The sequence below is a fragment of the Dipteris shenzhenensis genome, chromosome 30, assembly GCF_047967505.1.
Source record: "Dipteris shenzhenensis isolate YYH24624 ecotype China chromosome 30, Dip_SZ_1.0, whole genome shotgun sequence".
Lineage (NCBI taxonomy): Eukaryota > Viridiplantae > Streptophyta > Polypodiopsida > Gleicheniales > Dipteridaceae > Dipteris > Dipteris shenzhenensis.
This window is the reverse complement of record NC_141625.1, coordinates 12862329-12883466: the sequence shown is the minus strand read 5'-3', so window position 1 is coordinate 12883466 and position 21138 is coordinate 12862329.

Below are 21138 nucleotides of genomic sequence, written 5' to 3'. Positions count from 1 at the left end.
AGCATCACAAAAAGATATGAGACTCAAACACAATTATCTAATTGAAACTTTTAACACTCTAACGTGAGAGCATAAGAAACATTTTTGAATGGTGGAGCCTCTCCCAGTCGGCTTCCCCCTCGGAACGATACAGCCTCCACCAGAGAGGGCGAAGCCTCACATTTGAACTCCTTTCATCGTCTTGCAGAATCCAAGTTTAAGGTTCCCATAGTCTAGGACAACACACACACATTTTGACTTTTTCCTCGGTGGTTTTTTTTCGAAATTGGGATGATGGGCTATATATGGCCTTGGAAGTTGGGCCCTAGCTAGTGGGGTTTCTCCTTTTGTGTCTCCTGCACTGACTACTACCAGACACTTCATTAAATTTATCCCTTTCATTGCTCTCTGCCATGTCACCACTAACTACCCCCCTCTTCTCCCCTACATCCATCTACAACTCTCACTCCCTTTAAGGCTCAGTGCACACGAGGGAAACAATGTGCCACCGATGGAGCTGGCACGAATTTCGATGCAAGGATGAAGGCTATGCCTAAGCAAAGATGCCATTGCAGCATCTTTGCTCAATCCCTACTTTGGCATCATTTCTAACTTTGAAGATTGAGCCACACACATTCACTGCAAATGACACCACCCACAATGGTTTTCTGCAATTGCCTTCACACACCCCATGTGCAACAACACACCACCCTTTAGTAGGTTCTTTAGTCACATACTCCATAATCAAGGGTTTGAAATGGAGCCTTATAAGAAGGACTATACTACTAGAAGTGTAACAAGGAAAGGCTCAAAGCATGTATATATTTGGGGCTGGCTTGTTTTGAGTGGTGTGCTTAATGATTTCAGTGTAGCAATAAAAGCCTACTAAGAATATGAAGGGATGAATGTTCCTAGCTACTTTATGCTTTAAAGACATAGGGATAAGGACGTGAGGGATGTTGATGCCAAGCTTCTCGTTACCACAGATAACATTGTCACAGCAATGCGCTAGGGGGAGTTGTCTCCGAACTGTAACCCCTAGTGTCTGGTCAAGTCCGTTGGTGGTCTGCAGCGAAGGTCTAGGGCTTAAGGCCTGCTTTTGATCAAATTTTGTAGGTCTTTTCTTGGGCTGAACACCCCCCTTTTTATTCTAATATATAAGCTACTTTTTCCACACACACACAAAAAAAAAGACATAGGGATAAGGATGTCAGGGATGAGGGGGGAATTTAGGGATTGTTGCATTCAACTTGGATTTTATTAGTTGTAGAGTACTATCACCAACTTGTACATGTTGAAGTTTGAATAAGGAGCATTCAACTTGGATTTTATGAGTTGTCGAAGTATGTCTCCCCCCCTTTGATAAAAATTTTAAAATTCAAATAAATCATTTTTTTATCTTCCAATTAATTGATAAGCTAAGCTATAGAGTACTATCACCAACTTGTACATGTTGAAGTTTGAATAAGGGGCATTCAACTTGGATTTTATGAGTTGTCAAAGTATGTCCCCCCCCCTTTGATAAAATTTTTGAAATTCAAATAAATCATTTTTTTGTCTTCCAATCAATTGATAAGCTAAGCTGAAGAGTACTATCACCAACTTGTAGAAGTATAAAAATTGAACAAAACACTAATGGGATCTACGAGGTAATACTATGAGTAGGACAAGATAATCATTCGGGTGGTTTTAATAAACATGTTGATTCATAAAAATCCATAGTTTTCAATGCATCCACTAGGTTGCCTACTTAATCACCCAAATTATCTTTACTATTTTGGCATTTTTTTTAACTCTTAGTTGCTACAAATTAGTGGTTGGATGCAGGACTTCAAATCAGTCCCTACATTAGTATTCGGCACCTCATTCACCTCAGGGACATCTTATGCATTTTCGATGATATTTTAGGTTCCTAGGCCTTTATACAGTCAGCTCTGGCTTGATTCTTTGACAAATGCTACATCCCATGCCAATGAATGTTTATCCATGCACACATTAGATCACCTTGTATAGGTTCCTATACCTTGTCACTTGTATGGGCCTCTTCATCTTAGTAGTGTATTGTATTATACTTGCACCTTCGGCCCCTAGATTTTTTGCAGCCAATGGATCACTCTGTCCACACCGACTATGCAATCTTCTTTGACCACACATCACATGATAGAGATTACTCTACTGTATCATACCTCTGACATTGCTGTTAGTTCCTTTGGGTTGGTGACACTCTTATATGTCACAACCTACCGAATCACATCTTCATGGCTAGATCAACCAACATCATAGTTCAATGTACAATTGTGTGCAACAACCAAGCTACAATGTTCAAGTTTCTTTTGTCTCCTTGTCTCAAAGGCTTTGGATTCCTTCAGTTGGGCCACTTCTAGCCATAGCAAATTCCTTGTAGGTGCCTTGAAGCCATGTGTACAGTCTCTGAATTTTTTGTGATGATTTGACTACAAACATGGCAATTGAGCCAAATACTAGGTATGGCCACATATCCAATCAAAATTGGTAAAGAAATTGACCTAGATAATGAGTATATAATGTTGACTTTTATGAAATGCTTAACCATCCTCTAAAACACAAGTAGTCCAATGTCCCCAAAAAACCACGAATCATAGAATAAGCACATGAGAGACAACCAAGCACATGGTGAATATTGTAATTTGAACGAGTGTTGGTTGTATATGTAACAAAGAGAAAAACATTAGAGCATGGAGAGCACATTACTTAGAATGAAATGGAAGAACAAAGAAAGTTAGCTACGTCCACAACAAATGGAAGAAAGTTCTTTTGTATTAGTTAGCCTTTGCAAGCAATGGAAAGATGCAACCGTCTCTTTGATCGCACGCTACGCCCTTGCGTTGCATTGGTGATAAGATGGTCCTCACTCCCGTGCCCTTTCACAAGGCATGGAGGCTATTATCCACCTGCATTTATAAGCATTTGCACCTAGCAATCAAAGTATGGGTGCCATTATGTGAGTGCCACAATCTATTGATACGCTTGGGGGGCTAAGTTGGGATCTATTTAATATTGTGCTTTTGTGGTTCACTGCCACGTCCGTGTACTTATGTGGTTTTGCAATCTAGAGCCTATGGTTTTTCACCACACCTGCTCAATGTTTATAGGAATTGTTAGGGAGGTTGGCAAAACCGACTCTGTCATCTAAACTTTGCATTGCCTTGATTGATGAGCGATGGATAGCTTTTGTTGTTTGGTCCTCAAGTCTATGGGCATCAATGGTGGCTTGTAGTCCTGCGGCTCTTCTTTTGAGGAGACTCGGCTTTGTCCTTGCTCCATAAATTCTTTTAAAAAGTTCCTCTTTGAGTAGAAACTCCACTTTGGTTGCCTACCTTTGCTATTGTCTCACACCATGGCTCATTTTGGTGCTTGTTGGTTGACATCTTTTCTATGAGGGTGACCTTGAATGATTATGTTTTTCATGCTCCCCCTTTGGATCATCCTCTCTTTGAGACTACATTTCCGCAGGCTCCTTTGGCTTTGCTAGCAACTAGAAGAGATGTTTGATCTCTTCCCATAGTTCATTGCGTTGTAGCTTAATCATTTCAAAGATGATGGTCCCTTTGCTTGTGAGCCTTGCCTAGACTTTGGTTAGCTTTGATCTTGAAAGGGGACCTTGTCTAAGGCTTTGGTCTACTTGGACTTCCGAGATTTTGATGCAGGTCTTTAGTTTAATAATTTCGTTCTCCAACCAATCATTACTTGCTATCACAAGTTTTGCTTAGTTCTTTTGGATCTCTTTGGTGTGTTTGAGCTTCTTTGTTTCCTCTTTCAGTGCCTTCACCTTCTTTCGATCTTCATTTGCTTGCTGAAGTGCTTTAGTATTTCCTACAAATCTCATTTCATCTCTGGCTGCCTTTGCTTTTGATCATCTTTGAATGAGGCACATATGGCCCTGAGCCTTTTGTTCTTCTTGATGGTCTTTGAACTCTATCACTCCAGGAGAGATGAAACTTTCCTCAAAGTATGCTGAGGTCTGATTGAATAACTTCAACATATTTGTAGTAGTACCTTTAGACATCTTTGCTAGATGAGGCCACTACATTTATTTAGGTAGAGCAAGCATGGGTGCTTTGTAGAGGGTGTCCACTTGTTTGGTTGTTGTGGATGAAGGCACCTTGCCTTTCTCTTAAACTCATTCATCTGCAAAGGGGGTCCCTTGCCTTTCTCCTAAGATGGCCAACGTGGTTGGGGCTAGGGATGTTATCTCTTTGGTTTGTTGGGGTAGTTTTGCTGGTGGCTATATGGGGTTGGGCCTTGGGGAGTCACCAAATATTTCCTCTTACAAGTTGGCTGGTTGGGTAGCTCTTTGCACCTTTGTGCTAATGGACATAGTTGTGGCCTACAACCACAAGCTTCATGACTCGGTCCTGAATCTAGGTGATCAATAACTTCACCCAATTCACCTTTGTAGTGGGGACAAGGGCCTTGCCTCTTCAGTCTACTAGGGTGGTTTTATTGGTTGCTTGGGGTTGGACACCCATGAACAAATATGGAGAGAGGAGAGGAAGAGAGTGGAGAGGAGAGGAGGAGAGAGGCCACAGCTAGAGAGCACACCACAAATGACTAACTGTACACTAGTGTTCGTAGAAAATAATGAATATATACAAATCCCTTTAGGGTTGGGGTTAGGGTTAGGGTTTCCAACCCTTTCCTTTTTAGCACTCTTTTGGGTTAGTGCTATGCACATATAATCACATGATGAATCCTCAACACCTTTTCTCAAGATCAACATCATGAAGTAGGCCTTCCCTCAAGATGATGATTATGGGGAATTGAAAAAGGACAGAATCATTTCATTCCATCACACCCCTTTAATGGGAATGTCCTTCCTCTACATCAAACCAAGAGCTTGTCGGTGCTTCTCGAAAAGCTCTTTCCCAAGTGGTTTGGTAAGTGTATACAACATTCTCTTTCCCTTCATATCAGTATAATGCCAAGCAAAGACATCTTTATACTCTGTCAATAAGTATTTTAATGCCATTTTGAAAGGTGGAGGAAGACCTGTACTTACCAAGACTATCTTGGGGTTGTCGAGGTCTCCAAGATTCATCTCTTCCAAGTCATCCTATCGGACTCTGGCACTCTTTTGCATATGCTCCTCAAATTGAGTTTCAGATTCTAGGATGGCATGTGCAGCTGATTTTCAATTGTCTTCTGTAGGGTGTCATTTGTATGGGCAAGATTGTCACTTGTCATACTGTAGTTGATACCATGTCATCTGCCACATTGTCATTCCACATCATCTGGCCATGTTAGCCTGTCAGCTCATCTGCCACATCATCATTGCCACATCACTTGTGCCACATCATCTGCCACATCATTTAGCATGTCACTTGTGCTACATCATCTACCACATCATCATTGCCATGTCAATATTGCCACATCAACAAACCACATCACCTTTGCTGACATCATCTGCCACATCATCAATGCCACATGGCACACCATTCTTCTGCAGGCACACACAGTGCTTCACAGTCATTGCATGTGACCACTCTTGCCACCTCAGCACATGGATCTACTAGCACACCTCTTGCTAGGCACAGTGCCACATCATCATGGCATGTGACCCACAGTGACACATCATCATTGAGCACCATTTGCACTCCTTTTTCCCCTCTACCTAGATCAAGTCGTATCTCTTAATCCAGGAAGAATTTTAGGACGCTCCAAAAAGGAATGTCGCTCAATTTTTTGTGCTCTACGTAATCATTAAATCATGCACACATTTTGATGCAAGTTACACTCACATTTGAGCCTTGTCACACTAACAAAATCACTTCCTACATGCACATCAGCCTCTACAATGATGCATCTGACCCAGCACTTAAAAAGAACAAAAGAAAAGGAATTATTTGCTATTCTTTCTTCGATCAACGGTTGGTATAGATCTATATCAGAGTAGACTAGATCGCCATAGAGGGGACACTTTGAATTTCCCCAAGTTGCCAATCTAAGCCATACCCGAAATTCCTGACTGATACCTACTTGGAGTCAATCCCTACACTCACGGTCTCACATCATTACATTACCTAAAACCTTACGTTCATCAGTTCAGTGAGCAGACTTCAGAGAGTTCAAAGGCATTGCAAATTGTTTCAGTGGTTGGGCAGATAGCATTTGATTTCACACACACATGCCACCATTGTAAAGCCTACACGGCTATTTCATGGCATTGTGCACATCATTTCAGCCTTGTAAAGCCTCTTGGCTATTCTCGACATCATTGCCACAAGCCTTGTAATACAGATCAGATTTTATATATTGTAGTTCTATCTTCACAGACGGTTCAGAGATTTCACTTGGCACAGTCAGTGTATTTGCAGTTGATTCATACAGAGATTTTTACGACACTTTTGAGTACATTTCTTGCACCATGTCTATGACTAGCAACCTCAATCTGGAGGCATCTGCTAAGTTAGACAACTACAATTACGATACATGGAAATACCAAACAGAGACCATTCTTGTACTTTAGGACAAATGGGGAGTATGTCGATGGGTCTACACCTAGACCATTGGATGATCCAGCCAGCAGTAGCTCTACTCCACTTGTAATAGCACCAGCAGCGGGATCTACAATGGCATCTACAGCTACATAAACAGTTTCTACACCTATAGTAGATCCTGCCATTGCCCGAGCTTAGGTAGAATGGGATAAGAAAGACAAGTACGCCTATCATTTGATCAAGCAGAATGTGCAAGATGTCATGCTAGGACATCTTAACACAGTCAAGACATCGAAAGAAGAACGGGATATGTTTGCAGCTCTCTACGAGTCAAAGGACACATCCTGGATTCTCACACTCAAAAACCAAATCAACTAGAGTTTCCGTAACAGTAGCGAAACCGGTCGTACTTATGTACTTTGGATAAAAGAGTACAACAATCAACTTGCAACAACAGGAGAGACTATGTACCCCACAGAAATGGTTCAAGTAATCCTGAATGGACTAGGAGAGGGATACGAGAATCTAGTCTAGAGTATTGCCATCCAATGGCAAATTTCGACACTGGAAGAACTTCAGTCAGTCCTACTTGGTGAAGAAAGGCAATCCAAGCACAAAAAGGTCATTCTAATGATCAGGCATTCACAGCTTCAGACAAAAGCAGAGGCAGAGGTAGATCATATCAGAGAAGTGGTAATCATTAGCAACAACAAGGTCATCATCAACAAAATCAGAATCAGCATCAGCATCAGTCCACCTTACCAAGTTTGAGGACTGAGAAAGTTAAGCATGTTTATTAGAAGATAATCCACGAATTACCAATGTATGAAAATTATGCTAATTCAGGTCCACATAGTTGCATGCCAATGGTAGTTCTTAAAGTTCTTATCAAGCATGGTATTTTAATTATTAAAGAAAGCATCATTGGAATCTTTTGTAGAAGCACCTAGAGCAATCAAAGAATTTAGGGAACCAAATCCAAAGAATTGTATGGCTAAGATTTGTAAGACTATCGACGTGTTGCCAAGTACTTTTAAGATGAAGCGTGGACCTGTTGGCACACATTAATTGTAGAACAAAATAACAACATCAGAATCAGCAAAGAGGAAATAATTCCAATCAAGGAAGATTTCAAGGATGAGGGAATGCATCCACCAACGTGTCAAACATCCAATGCAACTACTATCACAAGTTTGGACACTATGAAAGAGATTGCTGCAAGATACAATACAACCAAGGCGGTCAATCCAGTAGCAATCGAGGAAATTTCCACGACGGAGGAAATCATCGTGGTGGACGTTCTAGTGATAGTCATTTTGCAAATGAGCATGGGAATATGTTTCTTGCAAATGAGGAAATGTAGCAGACTGATACCGTGTACCTAGACTCTGATTTCAATCCCAAAGAGGATTATAGCTATCAAGTCGACCAAGTGGAATAGGATCCTTGGTATATCGACAGCGGTCCATCATCTCACATGATAAATCATCAGGAATGGTTCACAAAAATGAAGCCATTAGAAGGACAGAAGAATGTCATCTACACAGCAGATAATACACCAAATCCAGTTCAAGGGACAGGTGTTATCCCTGTGAACAATTTCACTTGTATGAAAGGATTGGTGAAAGATGTGCTCTATGTTCCGAAGCTCAGCAAGAACCTCTTGTCAGTAGGTCAAATGACGGAACACAACTATCGAGTCATCTTCAACGAAGATGAATGCACTATCAGAGATAAATCCAAAAGATGTCAGCTACTAGTAGTAAAAGTGTCAAGGAAGGACACTAATACAGAATGCTAGCTACAATACAAGAAAAGCATGCCATGTTACCTCAACTGCAACAGATGCCACTATTTGCAAAATGGCACAAGAGATATGGTCATGTCAACTTCAAGTACTTGTTAGATCTCAGGAATCAGAATATGGCAATTGGGATTCCGAAGATACAGTTTCTTAGAAAAGTTTGTGAAGCACGCTGCTTCGGCAAACAAAAGGGAACACTGTGAAGTTGATGCTTCTATCTCCTGTGTAGGTGAGGTTTTCCATTCTGATTCCTCATCAAGGATTACATCTCTGGAGATAAAGACCTTGTGGTTGATGGGATCATACAACTTGTATGCTTTGCTTTCTTCACTGTAGCCAACCATGATGCATTTGCATGACTTCGCATCCAATTTCCTACGATGATCATCATGTGTGTGGTCATATGCTATTCAGGTTGAAACCACAAACTATGCTCTTATGACTACCAATACTCCAAGGAGGAAGCCACTATGGCTATCTACGGCCAATCCTTGGTGGAACATTTGAGGGATACACCCCTTATAGGAGCAGGAGAAGAGCTACTTGCCACACTTGCAAAGCCTAAATCTTCCAAGAAAAACAAGTTAAATCCTCGATCAAAATATGTGCCTCAAAGTCCAAAGAACTAGAGAAAACCAAAAGATAACATTGCCAGCATATTGCTTACAATGGCTTCCAAAAGCTCCTTCAAAGCATTCTCCCTTGTTCACAACATGACGGACTTACAGGCATCCCCAAAACAGAATCTAAATAGTTTGACTACAGAAGGAATACATGCTAGCATGGAGCTAGAACATGCACTCGGAGTTTTGCAGGACTATGTTCAAAAAGAAAAATACAGCTGCAGCAGCTGAAGCATCAAGTGTAGGAATTAACAAAGGATAAGAAGGCCGAACATGAATACATGCTGAAGCAGGCCGACATGTAGAAAAAGCTACATGCCACATGGTTGGAGCTAGAGGAAATCAAGAGGGAATATTCCCAGTACATAGCTATAAAAGAAAAGCAAGTCTCTAAACTCACTGCCCAGGTCAGAGTCCAAAAAGAATGCCTACCAACTCTGACTACTTGGTTGGAAGAAATGGAAGGAATAATTTTTTTTGCAATTGGATAGAATTGGAGCAGCCCAACTAACTTGAACATTGAGAATTTTATACTGAAGGAATAGATAAATGCCTTGGAAGGAGTTGATAAGCAACTCAGAGAAATGGCAGAGGAAGTTGATGGTGTTTTTTTCAACTCCTCCAATCTCACAGATATGAAGACACAACTGGCAAAGACATCTCACGTCCTATGGTCCAATCTTAAAAAATGCTTGTTTGTTATTGCGCAATGACCTTATGAGGCCTTTGCATCTATTTCTTATGCATATGAAATCATGGCACAGGAATTGGAAACACTCATAGCTACAGCACAGGGTGCAAAAGAGAGACAGATGCCAAAAGATGTTGAGACATAATTATTTGAATTAAAAATAGAGCTTGAGAAGCATTGCAACACAACAAAGCCAGTCCACATAGTTGTCTACAAAGCATACCACTTTCAAGGATGCAAAATATCAGGATACATAAATCATGACTAGGTCTTATCCCCTAGTGTAGATTTTGAAGAAGCATAGACTATAGTTGAGGAGGAACCATAATTGAATGAAACCTGCAGGGAAGATACAGATGAAGTAGACCCAATTGCTTCGAAGGGAGCAATAATAGATCTAAACTCAATCCACACCATCAAGGTCCATCTAATGGACTACTTCCAGTGAAGGTTTTGAGTCTTTCACTTTTTTGCAAAAAGTTTTACCACCAGGTGTGCCAAGTGTTGAGGATGACCTCCACCCATGTGGACCTCAACAGAGGAGGGTTAATAGACCTCTAGTAAAGGGGAGTTACATTAGTAAGTAGTGGATAATTTTGTAACTGTAGGGACATTTATAACTATCCCTAATAGTAGTAGTAGTGGCCTTATCCACACCACATCATGTTTTGAACTATGTCTATTTTTGACTGTTACCTGACTGAAGGAACACTATTGGATGTTGTTATAAGATGATCTTTATCTCCTACATCAGGGTTGTTGTTGCCATCTGCTGAAATACAAACTATTTGCAACATTTCTACTCTACAAATAGTTGTCTTAATTCTTTGTATGTTTGGTACTATCTTTTCCTTTTTTTGACATTAGTCACCTTGCTGCAAAGGCTCCTACTACAAGTGTAGCTCCATCAACGCCTAGCCCTTCTACAGCCAACCAGCACCACAGTCGCTCCAAGACTCTAGCACCTACCGACACCAACTAACTAGCTTCATCAACCGACTAGCTTCACATCTGTAATAGCTTCGATGCACAGCTCTCCACAAGCCTCACAGGCCATCAGCTACACTCCAAGCCTCCACGAATCATTGGCTTGGTGCTTCAACACCAAGGTTCTGTGAAGATAGTGGGAGAGAGGGAAGGAGTCTCACTTGAGGCTTTCTCACAATCACAATGGGGGAATACACACAAAGGTAGAGGCTGAAAACAGTTTTCCTCTTCTTAGTTGTGAAAGCCAAAAGAACTCTAGTACAAAGAAATAGAAGAACCCTATATATGGGTCTCAAACCAAACTCAACTAACTAAGGTGGCATACTAACTGAGCCACAAACTAGATAGATAAGGATAGGTGTCATCCAGATATTATTCGTGGGCGGTGTACCAACCGCATCTCCAGTTAACAAATCGGTGACATAAATACACAACGGTCACCATGGCATATCGCGAGTGGAGCTCGATATCTCAACACTCCCCCTCGAGCTCAATCCCAATTCCTGCACACCAAGCAGGTCTCTGAACTTGCGCAGCTTCTCTGCGCCCAATGCTTTCGTGAATATGTCAGCTACCTGATCCTCTGTACTGACATAAACTAGATCAATAAGACCTAGTAAAACCTTCTCTTGCACATAGTGATAATGCACCTCAATGTGATTTGTTCTAGCATGAAAGACTGGGTTCTTTGCCAAGTGTATGCTGCTCATGTTGTCACAATAAATGACAACCGGCCCATCTGTAGACTGATGCATATCATAGAGTAGCTTATGCAACCAAGCTACCTCACATGCAGCCATTGCTGCACCCCTGTACGCAGCCTTTGTGCTCGACAAGGCAACTGTAGGCTATTTCTTGCTGCTCCAAGTGACTGCAGCACTCCCAAAAGAGAACACATATCCACTGGTAGATTGTTTATCAGAAATACTACCAGCCCAATCAGCATCAGTGTATCCATGCAACTGTATCTGAACCCCAGCCTCATAAAATAGTCCATACTGCAATGTGGACTTCACATACCTGAGTATGCGTCTAGCTGCATCCAAATGCGGTTTCCTTGGAGCTTGCATAAACTGACTTACCAACCCAACAGCATAGCTCAAATCTGGCCTGGTAATAGTCATGTAAACCAAACTTCCTACTATGCGTCTGTACATAGTAGGGTCTTCCAGAAGCTCACCTGCATCTGCACTCAGCTTCACATTCTGCTCCAAAGGAACTGAAATAGGCTTACAGCCTGTCATCCCATATTTGGACAGCATGTCCAATCCATACTACCTCTGCAGGAGCTGTATCCCACTTGGTGATCTAATCACCTCAATGCCCAAGAAATAACGCAGCTCTCCCAAATCCTTCATCTCAAACTTTTGCCTCAATAGCATTTTCACATGAAGGATATCTTCATCGCTATCACTTGTGATGATCAAATCATCACCATAAATGACAAGCAGCATAATCCCTTTCTCTGTTTTTCTCACATAGAGTGAGAAATCTGCCGTGGAAATCTGAAAGCTAATAGTGACAAGATACTGTCCTATCTTGTCAGACCATGCTCTAGGTGCTTGCTTCAAGCCATACAAGGCTTTCTTTAACCTGCAAACAAACTCAGGATGAATAGTGTGAACATAACCTGCTGGCTGCTCCATAAAGACCTCTTCTTGCAAGAAGGCATTCTTTACATCCATCTGATGTAAAGACCATCCCTTTGATGCAGCCATAGCAATGGCTGCTCTTACGGTTGCCATCCTTGCAACCGAGCTGAAAGTTTCTTCATAATCAATGCCATATGTCTGTGCATACCCCTTGACAACTAATCTTGCCTTGTATCTATTCACAGAACCATCTGCATTGTGCTTGATCTTATAAACCCACTTACAGCCAATTGCATTCTTGTCTTTAGGCAAAGGCACCAATTCCCATGTAGCATTAGCATCCAAGGCATTCATTTCTTCATCCATGGCTTTCTCCCATTTTTCATTTCCCATGGCTTGCTCAAAAGAAGTGGGTTCTGGTTACTGTATCACTTTGACCATATAGGTGTAGTGAATGGCTGTAAATCCATCATATTTCAGCCTATCCATAGGATACCTATCCCTGGTAGACCTGCGCAAAATAGGCTCACTTCCAGGTGCTCTCAAAACATCCCTGGCCTTCCTTACTCCAGGTGTAACAACAGAAGGAATACCCAACTCATCATCAATGCTCTGTTCTGAGCCACTGGATTCACCATCCACACAAGAGTGACCTGCATTCACATCAAACATGGGCTGATCTACCTTCTCTTTTCCTTTTCGTGATACCTGCATACCACTCTCTGCATTGCTTTGAGGAGATTCTCCTGATCTCAATCTGCCTATCCATGGCGAAGTATGTGAACCACTGCTAGATGACACTGCAGGTCCACTGATATTTTGTGATTGCTGGTGTGAATTCTATGCAGCATTACCATTTTGTGCATCTACATCAATAATCACATTTACTAGTTTATACCAGCTGTTCATCTCATCAAAAACAACATCTCTACTCACTGTAAACTTACGAGTAGAAGGGTTATAGCATCTATACCCTTTCTGCTGCAGAGAATAACCAATAAAGACGCACTTCTCAGCTTTTGGATCCAACTTGGACCTCAACTCATCTGGCACATGGACATAGGCAATGCAATAAAAAATTTTCAAATGAGAAATATCTGGTTTCCTACCAGTATACATCTCCTCTGGCGTCATGCCATGTATTGCTATAGTGGGAGTCCTGTTCATTATATAAACTGCTGTAGCAACTGCTTCAGCCCAATAATAATCTGGTAGATCTTTTTCATTTAGCATAGCCCAAGATACCTCTCCAATATGCCTGTTTTTCCTTTCTGCAATTCCATTTTGCTGTGGGGTATGACTGCATGAATATTGCTGCTTTATACCATGCTCCTGCAAGAACCTTGCAAACTCATTTGAGAGGTACTCTCCCCCTCCATCTGACCTTAGGCATTTTATTTGCAGGCCTGTTTCTCTTTCAACCATAGCTTTGAAAGCTTTGAAGTGCCCAAACACTTCACTTTTCTTTTTCATAAAATACACCCAAAGTTTTCTACTGAATTCATCAATAAATGTGACAAAATAGTGACAGCCACCAATAGATGCAGCTTTAGTAGTCCACACATCAGAGTGGATTAATTCCAATGACCATTTACTCTCTTGAACATGCCTAGGAAAAGGTTTCCTTGCCTGTTTCCCAAATTGATGGGCTTCACAAACCTTGTGCATTTCTGCAACCTTGAATTTAGGCAATCCTGCAATAATATTTTGGGCTTGCATTGATTTAAGTCGCTGTATATTAACATTACCAATGCGTTTGTGCCAGATATCAATATCTACAACTACACCGGTCCCATGTGCAAACATTGCTGCACTCAATTTAGGCATGTCCGCATCCAACGTAAACATCCTGCCCTTCTTCTTTCCTTTTGCTATCAAGCGACCATTATTTTTCATATCCTCAACAAAGCATCCATGAGGAGTAAATCTGAACTGCAAGCCCTGCTCAACCATTTGACCAACAGAAACCAGGTTCTTGGTGATGTTCGGGACATGAAATACATCAGACAAGTATTTCTTTTTCCCATCCTGCATAGATAAAGGAATTTTGCCAATCTGCACAATAGGATGTGCAGTATCATCACCAGTCTCCACAAATCCTAGTTTTTCCATTTTCCTTGCATCCTGCATCCATTCAGCATGACCTGTCATGTGGTTTGATGCACCTAAGTCAACATACCACACATCATTGCTTTCTTGTGCACTTGTCATAGAATTTGTCATATTCTGAACCATAAACAAATGCTCATTCCTGTCATCACCCTATCTACTAGAGGATGCATAATTGCCTTGCTGCAATTTTCCATTCATAATGTCATTCTGCTTTTTGTAGCAGTCTTTAGCCATATGCCCCATTTTACCACAGTAGTAGCATTCAACATTGCTGTTTGCATTTTGGCCTCTCTGCCATCCACCACGACCTCTTTGGCTCCCCCTGCCTCTAGAGTTACCACGTCCTCCTCCATAGGACTGGTTTTCTTGAGTTTGCTGCATATTCTGATTTCTACCACGGCCTCCAGATCGGCCTCCTCTACCTCTGCCTCTACCCCTTCTAGCATTTGAGTAGAAGACAGTTTCTTGTGAGGTTCCTCCTGAAGAAGATGCACCACCATTTCTCTGCTCTTCAGAAATTAGAAGAGCAATCAACTCCTCAAAATTTAGAAATTTTTCACGGACGGCAATGGATGTTCGGAACTGTGCATAATCCTTTCCTAGACCATTCAAGGTCATAGAAACTAAATCGTCATCATCCACTGGCGACCCAATGGAAGCAAGTGCATCCGCAATTTTCTTCACCTTCATGTGGTAGTCATTGATGCTCATATTTTCTCTCTGCACATTGTGCAGCTCCTGCTTGAGCTGCATTTTCCTGGCTTGCATATTTGTGCTGTACATTTTTGCCAAAGTATCCCATGCCTCCTTTGGCGTACTTGCATCCTAAATATGCACAATCATGGAGTCCAAAATACTGATAGACAGCCAGTACATAACTTTCCTGGCTCTCTCATGCCATCCTTTGAATGCCTGCATTTCCTGTTGATTGGGAACATTAGGAAGAACAGGTTCTTCTTCATTTCCTGTAATGAACTCCCAATAGCCTTTTCCCATCAAGAAATTCGTCATTCTAAACTTCATGCCTGGAAGTTGTTCTTGTCAAGCTTTTCAGTGACAATCTGTGAAAGAGAATTAGATGCCATTACTGAACGCTGCAAAATATTCTGTCACTGCAAAAACCATAGCTTTTGCCTCACACGGGCAGATCTGCAAAACTGATGAAAGTGGTATTTCACCACACAGTCACTTCCTAGTGACGATTTTGCATCAATAGGCAACAAGCATGAATCTGCAACTCCCAATGTCTCTGTGCACAGGCATACGATGCAATTTCTGCGGCAACTTTTCACCGACCTGCAGAACAGTGGTCGCATAGCAAAAATAGGGCCTTTTTCTAAGTGCCTGCGGAGAACTTCCGCCTCCAAAACGGGCCCCGAAATGACCTCGAATCAGAAAAATAAAGTCACCAAGGGCTTTGCCTTTTCCCGCAGCATGTAATGCCCTCTCGCCACACCGCGAAGGGCGTCCCAATCTGAGACAGTGCACTCTTGCACTTCCGGCTGTGCTACCTACAGAGATTTGCTCCCAAACTCGAAAAAGGAAAGCAACACTAGTCCTCTTACCAGGACACTACGAACTTGGTTTGCTTTCTTGAGCTCCTTACCACGAACAAGGCTCTGATACCATGTGAAGATAGTGGGAGAGAGGGAAGGAGTCTCACTTGAGGCTTTCTCACAATCACAATGGGGGAATACACACAAAGGTAGAGGCTGAAAACAGTTTTCCTCTTCTTAGTTGTGAAAGCCAAAAGAACTCTAGTACAAAGAAATAGAAGAACCCTATATATGGGTCTCAAACCAAACTCAACTAACTAAGGTGGCATACTAACTGAGCCACAAACTAGAATAGATAAGGATAGCTGTCATCTAGCTATTATTCGTGGGCGGTGTACCAACCGCATCTCCAACTAACAAATCGGTGACATAAATACACAACGGTCACCCTGGCATATCGCGAGTGGGAGCTCGATATCTCAACAGGTTCTCCGATGAAGCAACGGCAACTGGCCATCCTTATGCCTTCTTTCGCTCCAAGCCTCTAAGGCTCACATGGCTTAGCCTTCCCTTTATGGTTTGGAGCCCGTAGGTAGGTGCACCCCTCATTTGGGTTGCTGTTGCATAGTCATCGTGAAGGAGCTTAAATAGCTTCAACAACGTCTACTCCAGCGATCTCTACTCCGTGCTCCCGACTGGCAAAACAAGTAGCTCTTCCAAAGCACCACTTGTAGGAGGCTCTAACAGAGCTCCTGCTGCTCCCGCAATATGTCCACAGGCCTTCTACAATGCCCTTCTCACACGCACATCTTAGACCTGGATCAAGAATGAACCCTGCATTGACCCTCCAAAGTCAGCGACCACACAAAAATGATGAAGCAGATGGAATCTCTTTGATTTCATCAAAATCTTCGGTAGATTCCAGTCTCTCAGATGGCAACACATGGAGGATAGCTTAGGTCATCACAAGGGTCACCACAAACACCTTGGTCAAAAATCAGCCATGTGGCACCTTATCCACTTACCACATCATCAAGCACCCTGATGTGCCACGTGTACCTACCTTATCCACTTGCCACATCATCCATCTATCTGCTAGTTGTCACACTGACTACCATGTCATCAGTCAAAGTCAACACTACCATGTCATCTGCCACGTTGTAAGTCCACATCATCTGGCCACGTTAGCCAGTCAGCTCATCTACCACATCATCATTGCCATGTCACCTATGCCACATCATTTGCCACATCATTTGGCACATCACCTATGCCACATCATCTACCACATCATCATTACCATGTCAATATTGCCACATCAACTACCACATCACCTTTGCTGACACCATCGCCCACATCATCAGTGCCACGTGGCACACTGATCCTCTGTAGGCACACACAATGCTTCACAGTCACTGCATGTGACCACTCCTGCCACCTCAGCACATGGCTCTACTAGCACACCTCTTGCTAGGCATAGTGCCACATCATCATTGCATGTGACCCACAGTGACACATCATCATCGAGCACCATTTGCACTCCTTTTGCCCCTCCACCTAGATCAAGTCGTATCTCTTGATCCAGGAAGAATTTTAGGATGCTCCAAAAAGAAATGTCGCTCAATTTTTTGTGCTCTACGCGATCATCAAATCACATACACATTTCGATGCAGGTTACACTTACATTTGAGCCTTGCCACACCGACAAAACCACTTCCTATTTGCACATTAGCCTCTACATCGACGCATCTGACCCAACACTTAAAAAGAACAAAAGAAAAGGAATTATTTGCTATTCTTTCTTTGATCAATGGTTGCTATAGATCTAGATCAGAGTAGACTAGATCACCATAGAGGGGACGCTTTGAATTTCCCCAAGTTGCCAATCTAAGCCATACCCGAAATTCTTGACTAGTACCTACTCGGAGTCAGTCCCTACGCTCACATACTGTTTCACATCATTACATTACCTGAAACCTTATGTTCATCAGTTCAGTGAGCAGACTTCAGAGAGTTCAAAGGAATTGCAGGTTGTTTCAGTGGTTGGGCAGATAGCATTTGATTTCACACACACGTGCCACCATTGTAAAGCCTACATGGCTATTCCATGGCATTGTGCACATCATTTCAGCCTTGTAAAGCCTCTTGGCTTTTCCTAACATCATTGCAAGAAGAATCAAATGATTAAAATGACACAAAATTAAAGAATGAAATTTTCTATAATGGCCTGGTAGAAGGTGTCTTGTTAGATATTTTATGTATTTCTTTAGTCGTAGTTTATGATCGTGAAAAGTAGGTAAAAATTCAACTAAATTAATGAATAGAGCTAGAGTAGTGAATATACAGTCACGTATTTAGTTGTGTGTGTGTGTGTGAAAATCTAACTTTAATTTCATCATGTACTTCTATACATTTATATATTTATCACAATGCAAAGAACTTGCCAGTCAATAGAGGCTTTAAATATAAATCTACCCCTCAAGAATTCTCATACATTTAGTACACTTAAGCCATCTCTCCAATCTCACAATCTTGTGTAGGGACGACTCTATAGATTGATGACAACAAATAAGAAGAAATGAACTAAACTAAAATGCCACATGTAAATACTTAAATGTATGTATCAATGTATAGGGGGACATAATCTCTTTCTATTTTTACACACACACACACACACACACACACACATTCAATTTCCAAGAGTCTTACACACTTCTTTTTCGATTGGGAATTAGTAACATCAATTTTGTCTAAAGGCATTATTGGCATAGTGTTTCTTATGTGTATAAGCATTATTCACATGTATTTTCTATGGTTTTGGACAAATAAATATTCTCTTAGGTTTATGAGCATTCTTATATTTATGGACAATTAAAGTATCCTTACTTTCACATATAGTGCACACACCCAACCTTAATTACCCCTCACTACACACACACACACACACACATACACACACACACACACACATGCACACACACACACACTTTGATTTTTGTCTTAATTAGTCAATTTTGATCCTTATTAGAATATTTTGTTATATTTATTAGCATAATTATCCCCCCATTTAAAAATAAAACCTCACCCACACACACTCTTACTCAAAACATAGCCCCTTAAGTATATTGCCCCCCTTCCTAGAACACATTCTTTTTAGTGGATAACGTTGACTGCTCCCTTAACCACACCTTTCTCCTTTAATACCCCCCTAAGCCCTTATGTCCCTTTACAAAACTCCCCTAGACCCTCCCCTATTACCCTTATTACCACTGCCCCATGTTCCCTAGTGTATCGTATCGCCAATTCTTGCCTAACTGCCTACTATTTTCCTTTATATACCTGACCTCCAGCTATAGTCTTATCAACTCTTTCTCTTGCTTCTTTCCATCACCTTCACTACTCCCTTTCCCTTTGTGTTGCACCTTCTTAACTTTAGCATCTTTCTCCCTTGTAGTCTATCTCCCTTTTATGCTTCTTTCCACTACCCTCGACCTTTTACTCACTCATAATTAATTCCATTTGCTCTCATTTTTTCATTACACTAGTTCTATTTTGTTCTTCTTAATCTTGTGGTTTCTTTACATAATCATTGTCCTCGGAACCTTTTTAATTTCTTCTTTTTTTGTTGTGGATTTTCTAAATGAAGTTAATGGTTATAATTTTATTCTAACTTGAGACAAGCTACAATTGTACACAATTTATTTTTCTTGTAATTTTGCTAATGGGCGTGCCTAGTTCCCAAACCCCTTTTATCTAACCCCTTTTATTAACTAACCTTGTACTTACCTAACCCCTTTTATCTAACCCTATCTCCACCTAACTATTTGCTCCACCGCTTGCCACCTATCATGTTCTCTCCACTGCCACTGTTCTTGGTGTGTTATTACTCCACTTCTTATCTTCACTGTTCTTAGACCACTCCTTTTGCCTTCCTTCATCTCTACTTCTTCATTGCCTACTTCCCTCTTGCCCCCTCTCTCACTCAGGCTCTTAACTTCCTTTCATAGGACTTTGATTGCTCCTTCTCGTACTCCCAGCTTTTCGGTTGCTCGACCTTTCCCACTATTCAACTTCTCCAACCTAAGTCCATTTGCTACTCCTCGTTCTCTCGGATCTACCTTCGAACTTCATTGCTTCATAGTTAGGTGTTTTGTCTATTTTGCTTGATTTGCAGTCTCTTTGGGTAATGTTCTTGCGTACTTACCTTGCTTGCTGGCTGCCTTTGACAGCGTGCCTTGTTACCTTATGCTCCCTTGCATTGCACACACCTTTGTGTTATCCTGTGGCAATGGTTGCCTTTCTACTCCTTATGGTCTATTGCAAGTCGCGGGTTGATACGGACTCATGCACAACCTCTTTTGCATTGCATGGCAGTACAAATATTAGTCTCCACAGGCCATTAGTTCTCACTCCATGCCCTTGCCTCCCATCACTTATACTTCCCTTTTTGGCTACCTCTTCTCTTTAAACTGGATGGGCTTTTAGACTCTAGCCACACCTCTACTCTTTTTGCTCTTGACCGTCTGCATGTGCAACCCTTCTCATTTGTTGTTAGCATGTTGTCCCCATCCTCTCTATGTTAGTGCCTTCATGAGCCGCTAGCTGGTTGATCTACTGTATGTGTGCTCCCTTTCGACCTCTCCACTCACACCTCCTGCACTTTCTTCATCGTTGAGTACACTTCATAAATTGTACTCTAGTCTTGATGGCACTGTGGACCCTCTAAGCAGCTGCAGCTCATGGTCAATGTTGCCTTTTATTTTCCCTCTACGTATGTTCTCAATTTTGATGGGAGGTCGTCGTGGTTGGTGCATCTAGTCAAGGTCACCGTGGTTGCATTGACTGCATGGCGCAACACGTGTGCTTTATTTTTTGCTTTTCCTTTGTGTAAAATCTAGTCAACCATACAGTTGACTTACCTTTGTTTTTTTTGCTCCTTCTCGCTCGCTTAGTCTATTAATTTTGTACTACCTTGGTATCCTCTCGTTTTCTATTCTAACTATTATTGTTTGTCTAGTACCTTTTTCACTATACTTTCTCTCTCTCTCTCTATATATAAATAAATAAATATATATATATATGTACATATATACATACATACATACATATGTATATATATATATGTGTATACATATACATATATATATATATATAAATATGTACATATATACATATATATATACATATACATATATATATATATACATACATATATATATATATATACATATACATATATATATATATATACATACATATATATATATATATATATATATATATATAGGTATATATTCATATATATAGATATAAATACATATACATATATATATATATATATGTATATATATACATATATATTAATATATATATATATATAT